Here is a 12,005-nt window from a genome sequence, read left to right on the forward strand (position 1 = left end):
GATGACGGTGCCTGTCGAGCACTGAAACTTTGCTGTATGTATATATATATATATATATATATATATAACTTGCAACTAGTAAATGGAGATGACACTGGGTGCAAATGATTTAGAATGGCAGCAGGTAGGATGGTAATTAAATGAAAGATATATGTGGGCAAAGCCATTTCCATAGACAACGACGTGGCTTGTTACTTCTGTGTCGGCTGTCACTTCCCTTCTGAGATGCCGCATCCTCTGGTCCCAGGATCAGATAGTCTCCTAGGTTACCAGGCAACGTGGAGGTTGAACTTGGATAGTGCCCGCGGTTGTTTGGAGACCAAGACGCCGGGCGGCTGCGGGGACTGCTGGGACGACCAGATAGACATGCAGCGACCCAGCTGCCAGGTATCAATAAATCTGTGTACCTACGTGTCATTGGCAGAGGATCTTTAATTAGTATGCCTGGACTGGCACCACCTCGTCAAATCAAGTGCCTAGATGTTAAGTACTAAACCCAAAATAGTTGCATCCTCATTATGGAGCTGAATTATACTCAGACACATTTAAAACATAGGACACATGCACTTCGATGGTTACCGCTGGGGATGCAGATCAGAATTACATGGTGATCCATGCAATTCCAATAGGCATTCCTAGGTGATGACTGGGTGTCAGGGACTGCATTGGAAGATGCCGTTCCACTGGCCCTGGTGGCCATGTACTGATGGACATTCTGAGCGACCATGGGGTTGCACAAATGTCCAAGGGTGCAGCCAATTTTCACCCTTGTGCGCACATCTACAGACTTGCACAGTGACCAGTGGACATGTTAATAGGAGGGACATCAGTCATGGCATTACTATATAGAATAATCTCAAGCTCTGTTCACTCATTCATTATATATTTTTTTTCCTCCAACAATGGACATGGCATTATTGTGGCAAGGTGTACATTGGACACAAATTAAAATTTTTGCATTGGTCATCAAAACACCTTATTTCTGCTCAATATTATATAGAGTCTATAATGTACATATTTGCTTTATCTAAATATCATTTTTAACTGTGTGGGTTCCTGAAGTCCATATAAGGCCATATCATGGTAGTAGTTATTTATTTTTATACCTTCATCAATTTTGAACACAGTATTGCCAATATCAGTATATTCAAAATTAAAAATAAAATGATAGATCCATGACAGGGCATTCTGAAAAGTTCTGGGCCACAGTACTTTAAGGGGACAGGGCCAAGTCCATCATGTATATCAGGCTTCAAGCTATGTTAGCAGCTGTTCCGGTCTTCTAGGAATCACCGTGTAAGACCCCCTAGAGATAAATTTACTAAGAAATGAGATTGGTCGAGATGCCAATTTTGGGTGATTTAAGGGTTGATTTTCATCTTGCAAATTTACTAAAGGTAAAGTTGGGTGAGATAGAGAGAGATTTCTCTCTTCTCACTCGAAAAACTCGGGGAAGATAGCTAACTCGAATCAACTCACCATCGGGCAAATCGGAAGTACTTTTCACTAAAATATACATCTCTCAAATTTACCAAGAATTGGGGTGACAAGCTCGGGTGAGATGACAACAAACTCTCTGCCCAAATCAATTTTCAAACTCACCACCTCCTGAGCTGCGAGTTAGCCTGAAATATACACAAATCAATGTGATTTGTGTATGTTTCTGCCTTTAATTAGTTAAAAACTGGTTAAATTATTTTTTTTAAAAATGAAGTGAGGTCCCCCCCAAAAGCCTAAACAGCCCCGGACTTGTCAGCCTATCCTGGTACCTAAAATTATGGGGAACAAAACGAGTAGGGTTCCACCGTAATTTAGGTACCAGCACCAGACTGCAGGGCCAGTCCTGGTTTACATATAGGGGGGGGAAAATTGCGTAGGGATCCCCCTATATTTAAAGCCAGCACAGGACCCAAAACGACCGGGGTGTAATGCCACAGCCCGGAGACCCTATTACCTGGTCTCCAGAGCCAAAGCATTATTGATTCCTATCTATCTATTCACTCTAAATGTCGCTAAATAGCGTTACCATTTAACCTCTATACCATAAAGTCACAGATTAGCGCTGTGTACGCATATGAAATAATTGCTCTCCAGACTTTGCAAGTGGTTCCAAAGCACAAAAAGATAGTATTCACCAAAAAGCAGATAGTTACACGCTGTGATCTAAATACAATTAGCGCAAACAAATTATACAATCACAAGGTATAGTCGATACATATGCAAGCACACTGGTCCCAGTTACAGTCACCAATCCAGAGGTCTGTGATCATCCCAGAGAATGGCTACTAACTGGGACCGGGACACAGGCTATATACCCTAACAGATCATGATAACAACAATGTAGACAAACATAATTCCATTGGTTCTTGCTCTTGGTCTTTGAAGTACGCTGTAGTTCATAGGACAGTTCACTAGGGGTATGTCCCAATTCTCCAGATCACATTGTCGTTCTTTAATTGATTTAAATTAGATAGAGACACTACATTACAGTGTACACATTCTAACCAATAATTTCCTATATTCCATTACCATCGAACGCATTGATGCGACTCCCTCGCTGATAGGTTCAGATATCTGGAAATAAACAGTGTGTCAGTTTAGTACCAAACATGCCATGTTTATCATATTGTATACCATAAATATTAAATACATGCATTTTATATCATATTTAATAACTTTAATATAAACCATAATGTGCAGGAACCTTTTATGAGTGCGTGTATATTTATGACTATATGTAAGTATGAGTTGTGTGTTTTCATGCAGCAGAAAAAGGTGCGCTGTGTGTTTCTATTTATAATTGCAACTGTATATCTATGTGTGCACGCATTGTGGATACCCATGTGATCGTTTAAGTGTATATATATGTACATATACACATACATACATATACACACACACACACATATATATATATATACATACATACATACACACATTCACACACACATATATATATATATCCTCAAACTGGTCATTATTTATTTTACTTCTGTCTGGACTAAAGGAATGACAGAAAATGGGGTTTTGTCCTGTTCATGGATGGAGCAAGCCTTGGCAAACAATCTGATAATTTTAACAAAAGGCTCCCCTAATACAACTTAAATACATCAGCATTGGATACTTGTTAACAATAGCTACACGTCTGGCAATTGTTTATTAATCTACATTTAGGACACTTCAATAGTGCATATCAGTGTCTGGGTTATATTTCAATTGCCATAGACATACTGTGTATATATTTGAAGTAAACACGCACAGTATCTTTGTGTATTCTTGAGTATTTGTCACAGACATGTCTACAAGACAAGTCTGTCATCACTGAATATATGAAGTCTTTAAATAAATATATTTATATGGAGGTGATGGTTCCTGGAAGGTGCTCAGTATGTTGCCCTGAATTATTTCATACGTTGTAAGTGCTTATCAGTTTATAAAGTTTTTCAGAAAGTTCCAACACTACAATCCTTTTGGTAGAAGGAGGCAGCTGTCCTTTCCGTATGTCTGAATGGCTGTCAGACGAAATGTGATCTGGAAAATGGGGTGGAAAGGTGCAAGCGCCAGATAGTGTGTTAAATTAAAACAAAATAGTGTAATTGTGCTCAAATAGATATGTGCGTACCAGAAATAAGTTCTTTATAGCTTATCTGAGTGGTCTCGTCAGCCGGTTATAACTTTATCCGGGTATCTGGTGCCTGGCAATTGTTTATTAATCTACATTTAGGACACTTCAATTGTGCATATCAGTGTCTGTGTTATATTTCAATTGCCACAGACATACTGTGTATATATTTGAAGTAAACACGCACAGTATCTTTGTGTATTCTTGAGTATTTGTCACAGACATGTCTACAAGACAAGTCTGTCATCACTGAATATATGAAGTCTTTAAATATATATATTTATATGTGTATCCGTGCATATGGGGTATGATAGGGTTTTAAACAGTATGCAGTGGTAATGCGATCGCACGATGCTAATAATACCATATTAGCATCACACACCATGGTTTCATGCTGACGACGCAAGATGGCATCGTCAGAGGCAACCTAAAATGGCGTAGCTCGATATTAATTTTAAGATCTGGTCTCAGCCAATGATCCGGCTATCACAGCATTATCACCCCAAGCCACTCAGGTCAAGCCGGGGATCTCAGGGGAGGTGGGAACCCCCTAAAAAAGGGGTCCCACCCTCTTCCGAAATCCCAGGCCTGGCCTGGGTACAGGAGTAATAAAGTGTTAAATTGAAAGAAACTATTGTATTTTACAGTGGAACTAGAAGTGCCAGCAGGCGGGTGGCACCCATACCTCCACTGTAAAATAAATAGTTAAATAAAAACAATACACACACCGTGTTTAGTACCTCACTCATACATATTTACCTGCTGCCAGATGTTTCTGTCCCCTTGTCCCCAAAGAATCCAATGGGAGTACCTTAAAAAAAGATCCTATACTCACCTCCATCCTTGCACTGGTCTTCGTAGCATCCAGGGGGTCTTTGAAAAACAAGAAAATTAATTACGCGAAGGCTGGGGTGCAGCCTTGAGGGCAGAGATGTGGCACTGGTGCCGAGGTGTGGCCTTGAGGATCGAGATGCCGCTTTGAGTGCCGAGGTTTGGCTTTGAGAGCCAAGGTGCGACCTTGAGGGCAAGGCTCCACACTGTGCTGAGGAGAGGCCTTGAGGGCCGAGTTGCAGCCTTGAGGGCTGAGGCACGACACTCCTGCCGAGTTGCATCGTTGAGGGCCGAGTAGCAGCCATGAGGGCTAAGGTGCAGCCTTGAGGGGCGAGGTGTGGCACTGGTGCCGAGATGACCTGGAAGCAGTCAGAGGCCACTAGGTGGTAATGGCACAGATGAAACGGGCTGTAATACCTGCTACCTTCTACAGTTTGCTCACTGTTCTTACCATCCAGAGCAGTGTTGCAGCCATAAGGAACATTTGCAGTGAGCAGCGGTTATCTCTAGTCGTTCCTTACAGCTGAAACATTGCTCTGGATGGTAAGAACAGTGTGCGAACTGTAGAAGGTAGCAGGTATTACAGTGGTCACAGAGAGTCAAAGCACAGACAGGAAAGAGCTTGACACACATAGGGATACGCTATCACCTGCAAGATGTCACTGAACCTGCTGGGCTATAGAAGATAATGCACCAATGGAGTGCAAGGCAGAAGATGAGCTGTATAGCTAGCAGCTGAGGCAAAACACGTCAGCCAGCATTTCCAGGAGTAAGTGCACCAGCCCGGTGTCTAGATCTTATAGCAACTGCAAGTGCCATCAAAGTTTGGCATCTAGATTGCCTGGCAACAGAGGTAGTAGTCTGCAGCTGCGGCAACCCGGAAAAGGAGCTGTAGCTGGGACGCAAGAGAATAAATTGTTAGAGGGTACAAGGACCCGGGGTACCCCAGACTAAATGTAGCAATAATAAAGGGATTGAGTATGGGATCCCGGCAGTTGGGATCCTGGTTGTCGGGATGCCTGTGGTCATAAAACCAACAGTCAGAATCAAGACACAAGTAGGTAAGTGTCCTAATCCGTACCCTCGCCCTAACCCACCTTTCCCACATCTTAACCCTAATCCTGCCCCCCTTTGCAGCCTAACCCTCCCCCTAGTGCCTAACTCTAACCCTAAATATAACCCTCCCCCTAACCCTAATACTTGGCGTTAGAATGTCGGAGGTCAGGATTCTAGGGGTCAAGATTCTGACTGCTTTTGGGATTCCGGTGCTGATATTCTGAATGCCACTTTCATGATGACTACATCCCATAAAAAGGTATAAAGTATATTAACAAAGGAGTAATCTCATCTGTATGCTTGCAGTATAGTTGTTATCAGACCTGATGGCTGTATTTTCAACAGCAGGCCCTTCAATAAGGGAAGTTCTCTGTCTCTGTTAGAAACTGAATGTAGTCTGGTCAGAAATAGTGCCAGTCTTGAGGGTGGATTTTGCACGGACTAATTGTGGCCACGAGGATTACGGAGGTGGTACAGGTTTTTGGGGCCTTGGGGGCTCACGAGCTTTGGGTCTTTGTGGCCAGAGGCCTGGAGGTAAGATGCAGCCTGTGGGCTGTTGGTGTCCTTTATAGTCGTGGCTAAGGGACTAATGGTGTGTAGCAGCCTTTGGGCTGTGGCAGTAACCTTGAGGGCTGAGTGTGACCTGGGGCCTCAGGACCGTTGCAGCCTTTGGGTTGATCAGACTCAGGTGAGGTATGCAACAAGAATGTGGAGCTGCAACCAGTGCCGCCGAGATGACACTGGCAACGGTGTGCTTAATAGCGCACCTGGAACGCAGAGTTGCAACCAGTGCCGCCGGGATGACGCTGGCGACGATGTGCTGATTTGTGCCCCTGGAACGCAGAGTTGCTACCAGTGTCGCCGAGATGACACTGGCGACAGTGTGCTTGATTGCACACCTGGAACGCAAAGCTGCTACCAGCGCTGCCGGGATGACACTGGCAACGGTGTGCTGATTTTCTTCCCTGGAATGCAGCATTGCTACCAGTGTCGCCGGGATGACACTGGCGATGGTGCGCCAGATTGCGCACCTGGAGTGCAGAGCTGCTACCAGCACCGCCGGGATGACACTGGCGCCGGATGGTGACAGATGCTTCTGGGGTAGGAAGCGATCCGTGCTGCCCAGATGGTACAAGCAGCACACATGGACGGGATGTAAGTGAAGCCACCTGGATGGAATAAATGGCACACAAAAAACACAGCTAGACTGACTCAGGAACTCGACTGACAAGCAGGAGACAGGAACCGGAAGTACGAAAAAACTTCTATCACTGGCAAGCAGTGCAGGGCTGGCTGGAATTTATAGAAACAGGGTCCAACCAGAGCAGGTATCCATAATGACAGATTATTGAGCACCTGGGCTGTGTTCAGACAGAAGAATCAATCAATGTGCACCTGATGCTGTACACACAGACAGGCAGTAATTAATTAACAGTACCCCCCCTCGATGAGAGGTTAAGGAACCCCTAGACCCCGGTTTGTCTGGAAAGTCCTGAAAAAATCTTTTCCTCAGGATAGGAGCATGTAATGACTTTTTTGTAATCCAGGAGCGCTCTTCCGGACTGTGGGCCTGAATCAGAGCCGGACGCTATTTGCGCTCGCTCGTTCAGAAAAAGGGGCCGGCTATTTAAATTGAGCACTCGCTCTTTGCGGTCTGTTGACGCCTCTATGTCTGAGCGAGCGAACGAAACATGCGCTCGCTATTTTGTAAAGACGCCCCCTGGCCGCTCGCATCCTACGTCATCTCCGCTATTTATTTGATTAATTGAGTACATCGAAAGGCATCTGAACTGCTTGCAGTGCTTGTAGTTGGATTTTCCTACCGCAATCATGCGAACAGTTCAGGCTAAGAAACAACCAAGTGACGTGGCCGATGACGCTGCTTTGTTAATTATGCACACCCTTAAAATGCCCGTTTTGACCGTTTGGCACGCCTGCGTTCGGATCTCCACTCCCCGTTTTCAAGCACCATCCCGGTTAACACCCACATACGCCTCATCCTGTCACTCAAATTAGCAGGCACTCGCTATTTTGTGAGCGCTTGATTTCCATCCGCAATGACTGGTTGGCGCATGCGCATTACGACCCATACGCATGCGCAGTTGTGCGAACATCGCTCGGAGCGAACGACCGGCCGCTTACGAGCGGCTCTGAATCAGACCCTGTATTCTTTCCAGTGAACAAGAAACTGTAGACGGCCTCTGGAAATTCTAGAGTCCAGTATCTTTTCCACAACAAACTCTCGTCATCCCTGAACAAGAACTGATGGTGGTCTGATCGAACGTCTGAGGGAATATCTGGTGGAAAAGAAAAATGGTTTTAAAAGAGAACATCGGAATATAATATTGATCCTGAGAGACTGGGGTAACTTTAACGGAATGCCACAGGGTTTACTTGGGCAATGATTCTGAATGGACCGATGAATTTGGGTCCCAATTTTTGTGAACTTTGGTGCAGATTGATGTTCTTGGCAGCCAGCCAAACCAAGTCCCCCACCTTCAGACTGCAAGGCCTATGGTGTCTGTCTGTCCAGGCCTTGGAATGACCAGAGGCTTGCAGAAGAGACTGATGAACTTTCCTCCAGATGGATTGTAATCTGGAAACAGATGAGGAAGAAGGACCTGAACTCGGTGCAGATTCAAAAGAATTGCTCCTGGGATGAATTCTGAAATTGCAGAAAATGGAGATGTTGAAGATGTTGAATGGCAAGAATTGTTGTAAGTGAATTCCGCAAATGGCAAGAGAGACACACAGTTATTCTGACATTTAGCAATAAAACAATGAAGATACTGCTTCAGCGACTTATTGGCCCACTCCGTCTGCCCATTGGACTGCGGATGATATCCTGATGACAGACTGACCTTGATGCCCAGATCTGCACAGAAGCACCTCCAGAATCTGGCCACAAACTGGGTACCTCGGTCAGAAACTATATCGAAAGGAAGCCCATGTGTTCTAAAGACATGTTGCACAAAAATAACTGCCAGTTCTTTGGCTGATGGTTATTTGCCAAGAGGGACAAAATGCACCATTTTGGAGAACCTGTCGACAATGGTCCAGATGACTGTACAATGAGCAGATGGCAGAAGATCTGCCACAAAGTCCATTGCGATGTGTGTCCATGGCTTGAGAGGAGTAGATAAAGGACACAACAGACCCGTAGGACAGGTACGGAGAGTCTTGTTCTTAGCACAGACATCGTAAGCTGCCACAAACTCTCGAACATCTCAAGGCATGGACTGCCACCAAACCGAGCATGACAGTAGTTATAGAGTCCTGGCAACACCTGGATGACCTCCAGCCTTAGAGGAGTGAAAATCTTTAAGGACTGCTTTGCGGGATCTTTCTGGAATGAAAACTAAGCCACGGGGCATTTCCGGAGGAGCCACGATTGAGAGAATCCTCTTGAGCAGCCAGACAATGTTCCTCAGAAAAACTTCGGGAGAGGGCATCTGCCTTCACGTTCTTAGACTCCGACCAGAAGGAGATGAAGTTGAATCTGATGAAGATCAGAGCCCATCGCGCTTGTCTGGCATTCAATCTTTTGGCAGACTCGATGTATGCCAGATTCTTATGGTCTGTCAACACAGACACCACATGGTTAGCTCCCTCTAACCACTGGCACCAATCCTCGAATTCCCATTTTGATGGCTAAAAGTTCTCAGTTCCCCACGTCATAATTCCTCTCTGTGGACTGGAACTTTCACGAGAAAAAGGCACACGGGTGTAATTTATTGTCCTTTGGGTCCTTTTCAGAAAGTATTGCTTCCTCTCCTACCTCGGTAGCATCCACCTCCACAATAAAAGGAAGGTCCGCATTGGGATGACGGAGAGTAGGAGCACACACTAAGGCTGACTTGAGCTGATTAAATGCCTGTACAGCTTTGGTGAGGCCAATTACAAACATCTGCCCCTTTCTTGGTTAAATCCATGATGGGAGAAATAATAGTGGAGAATGATTTAATGAATCGACGATAATAATTGGAGAACCCCAGAAATCGCACTATGGCCTTCAGAGATGAGGGTTGCTCCCAATCTAAGACTGCCTTCACCTTATTTGGGTCCATGGAGAATCCCCGAGAAGAGATGATGTAGCCCAAAAAAGATATCTCCTCCACTTCGAACTCACATTTCTCCAATTTGGCATACAAATTATTCTCCAAAAGTCTTTGAAGTATTCATCTCACATGAATCCGGTGTTGTTTCATGGATTTGGATAAAATGAGGATGTCATCCAAATATACAACTGCGAAGACTCCAAGGAAATCTCTCAAGATGTCATTAATGAAGTCCTGGAAGATGGCAGGGGCATTGGACAACCCGTACGGCATGACCAGATACTCAAAATGCCCTGAGTGAGTGTTGAACACCATTCATCACCTTCATGAATATGGATGAGATTATAAGCTCCACGTAAATCAATTTTAAAGAATATTGATGCATCCCATAGCTGGTCAAACAAAACAGAGATTAATGGCAGAGGGTAGGCATTCTTTAAGGTGATCTTGTTTAGACCACGGAAGTCTATGCAAGGCCCGAGGGATCCATCCTTCTTTTGGACAAAGAAAAAAACGGCGCCTATGAACCCTTTCTCCAGAGCATCCTCAATATACTCTTGCATAGCCTTGCTTTCGGGAACTGACAAGGCATAGAGCCTACCCTTTGGGAGTCTGGCATCAGGAAGCAGATTGATGGCGCAATCATAGGACCAATGAGGTGGTAGAACATCAGCTTTTTTCTTGGAAAAAACCTCTGCCAGATTACGATAGGGTGCAGAAATTATGGAGGTTTCTGTAGAAACAACTGGGGCCAGATGAACAGGACGAGAGAGACAGTGCGTGAAGCAGGAGGAACTCCACTGTAGAATCTCCCCAGTCTGCCACTGGATAACTGGGTTGTGTTTTTTCAACCATGGTAGACCCAGAACAACAGGAGCCATCGTGCATTGGAGAAGAAGAAATTACAGTTCTTCCTGATGGAGCACTCCCATGGTCAATTGTATAGGCGGTGTCCGGAAGGTGATGGGGACTGAAGAAAGGCTCCTGCCATCAAGACCAACTACGGCAAGTGGGTTATCCAGAGTTTCAGGAGCAAGTCCCAAGGTCTCGAAGAATGCCTGGTCCATAAAATTCTCTGCAGTCCCACTATCTATAAAAACAGAGACTGAAACTTGACCAACAGAGGACTTGAGCAAAGCGGAGAATAGGACAGAATTCCTAGGAGAGATAGATGCAAGGCCTAGATGTAACTCTCCACTACCATCTAGACCATGCCTTTTCCCAATTTGACAGGACAGAACAGAACCATATGTCCTTTTGCTCTGCAATACAAGCAAAGCTCTAGTATATGCCTCCTCCGTTTCTCCTTGACAGGAAGACGGAAAGCTCCCAACTGCATCGGTTCCTCCTGTACTGTAGAAGGATCCCAAAGTGGAGAATGGGAAGCTTGAGACGGCAGACTCCTCTCCAGCCTGTGCTCCTGGAGACGTTGGTCAATGCGTTTGGATATACCCATTAACTCATCCAAGGTACCTGTGGGGGAATATTGAACCAGGAGGTCTTTAATCTGATTTGACAGACCCAAATGGAATTGGCTTTCCAGAGCAGGGTCATTCCACTCAGGGTCCACAGCCCATTTCCGGAACTCTGTGCAGTAATCCTCCATCGCCTGGTTCTCCTGTCTCAAAGACCGAAGGCTAGCTTCTGTCAGAGCAGCCTTATATGGGCCCTCGTATAATAGTCCGAGAGCAGTGAAAAAGGAGTCTATGGAATGAAAGACTGTAGAATTAGAGAGCAGACCGAATGCCCAAGTCTGCGGATCCTACTGCAGGAGGGAAATAATTATCCCAATACGCTGGACCTCAGAACCTGACAATTGAGGCCTGAGTTTGAAATAAAACTTGCAGCTTTCCTTAAAATTCATAAAGTTCATGCGATTCCCCGAAAAGAGGTCAGGCAGATTTAATTTGGGCTCAAGAATCGTGATACTACAGGATCCAATCCATGTCTGCTCAACTTGGATGGAAAGTTATTGGACCTTCTGGGTTAGCGCCTGAATCTGGATTGCCAGAATTTGCGCTGCATTCTGATCAGTTTCCATGGCTAACTTAAATTTTTTATGGGTGATGATAATGTTAGAAACTGATTATAGTCTGGTCAGAAATAGTGCAAGTTTTGAGGGTGGATTTTGCACGGACATATTGTGGCCATGAGGCTTATGGAGGTGGTATAGGTTTTTTGGGCCTTGGAGGCAGCCTTGGGGGCTGACAAGCTTTGGCTCATTGTGGCAAGAGGCCTGGAGGTGAGATGCAGCCTGTGGGCTGTTGGAACAGCCTTGAGGGCTGGTTGTGGCCTTTATAGTCGTGGCCAAGAAACTGGTGATGTGAAGCAGCCTTTGGGCTGTTGGAGCAGCCTTGAGGGCTGGTTGTGGCCTTTATAGTCGTGGCCAAGGGACTGGTGATGTGAAGCAGCCTTTGGGCTGTTGGAGCAGCCTTGGG

The sequence above is a fragment of the Taudactylus pleione genome, unplaced genomic scaffold (assembly GCF_031769625.1).
Source record: "Taudactylus pleione unplaced genomic scaffold, aTauple2 ptg000529l, whole genome shotgun sequence".
Taxonomy (NCBI): Eukaryota; Metazoa; Chordata; class Amphibia; order Anura; family Myobatrachidae; genus Taudactylus; species Taudactylus pleione.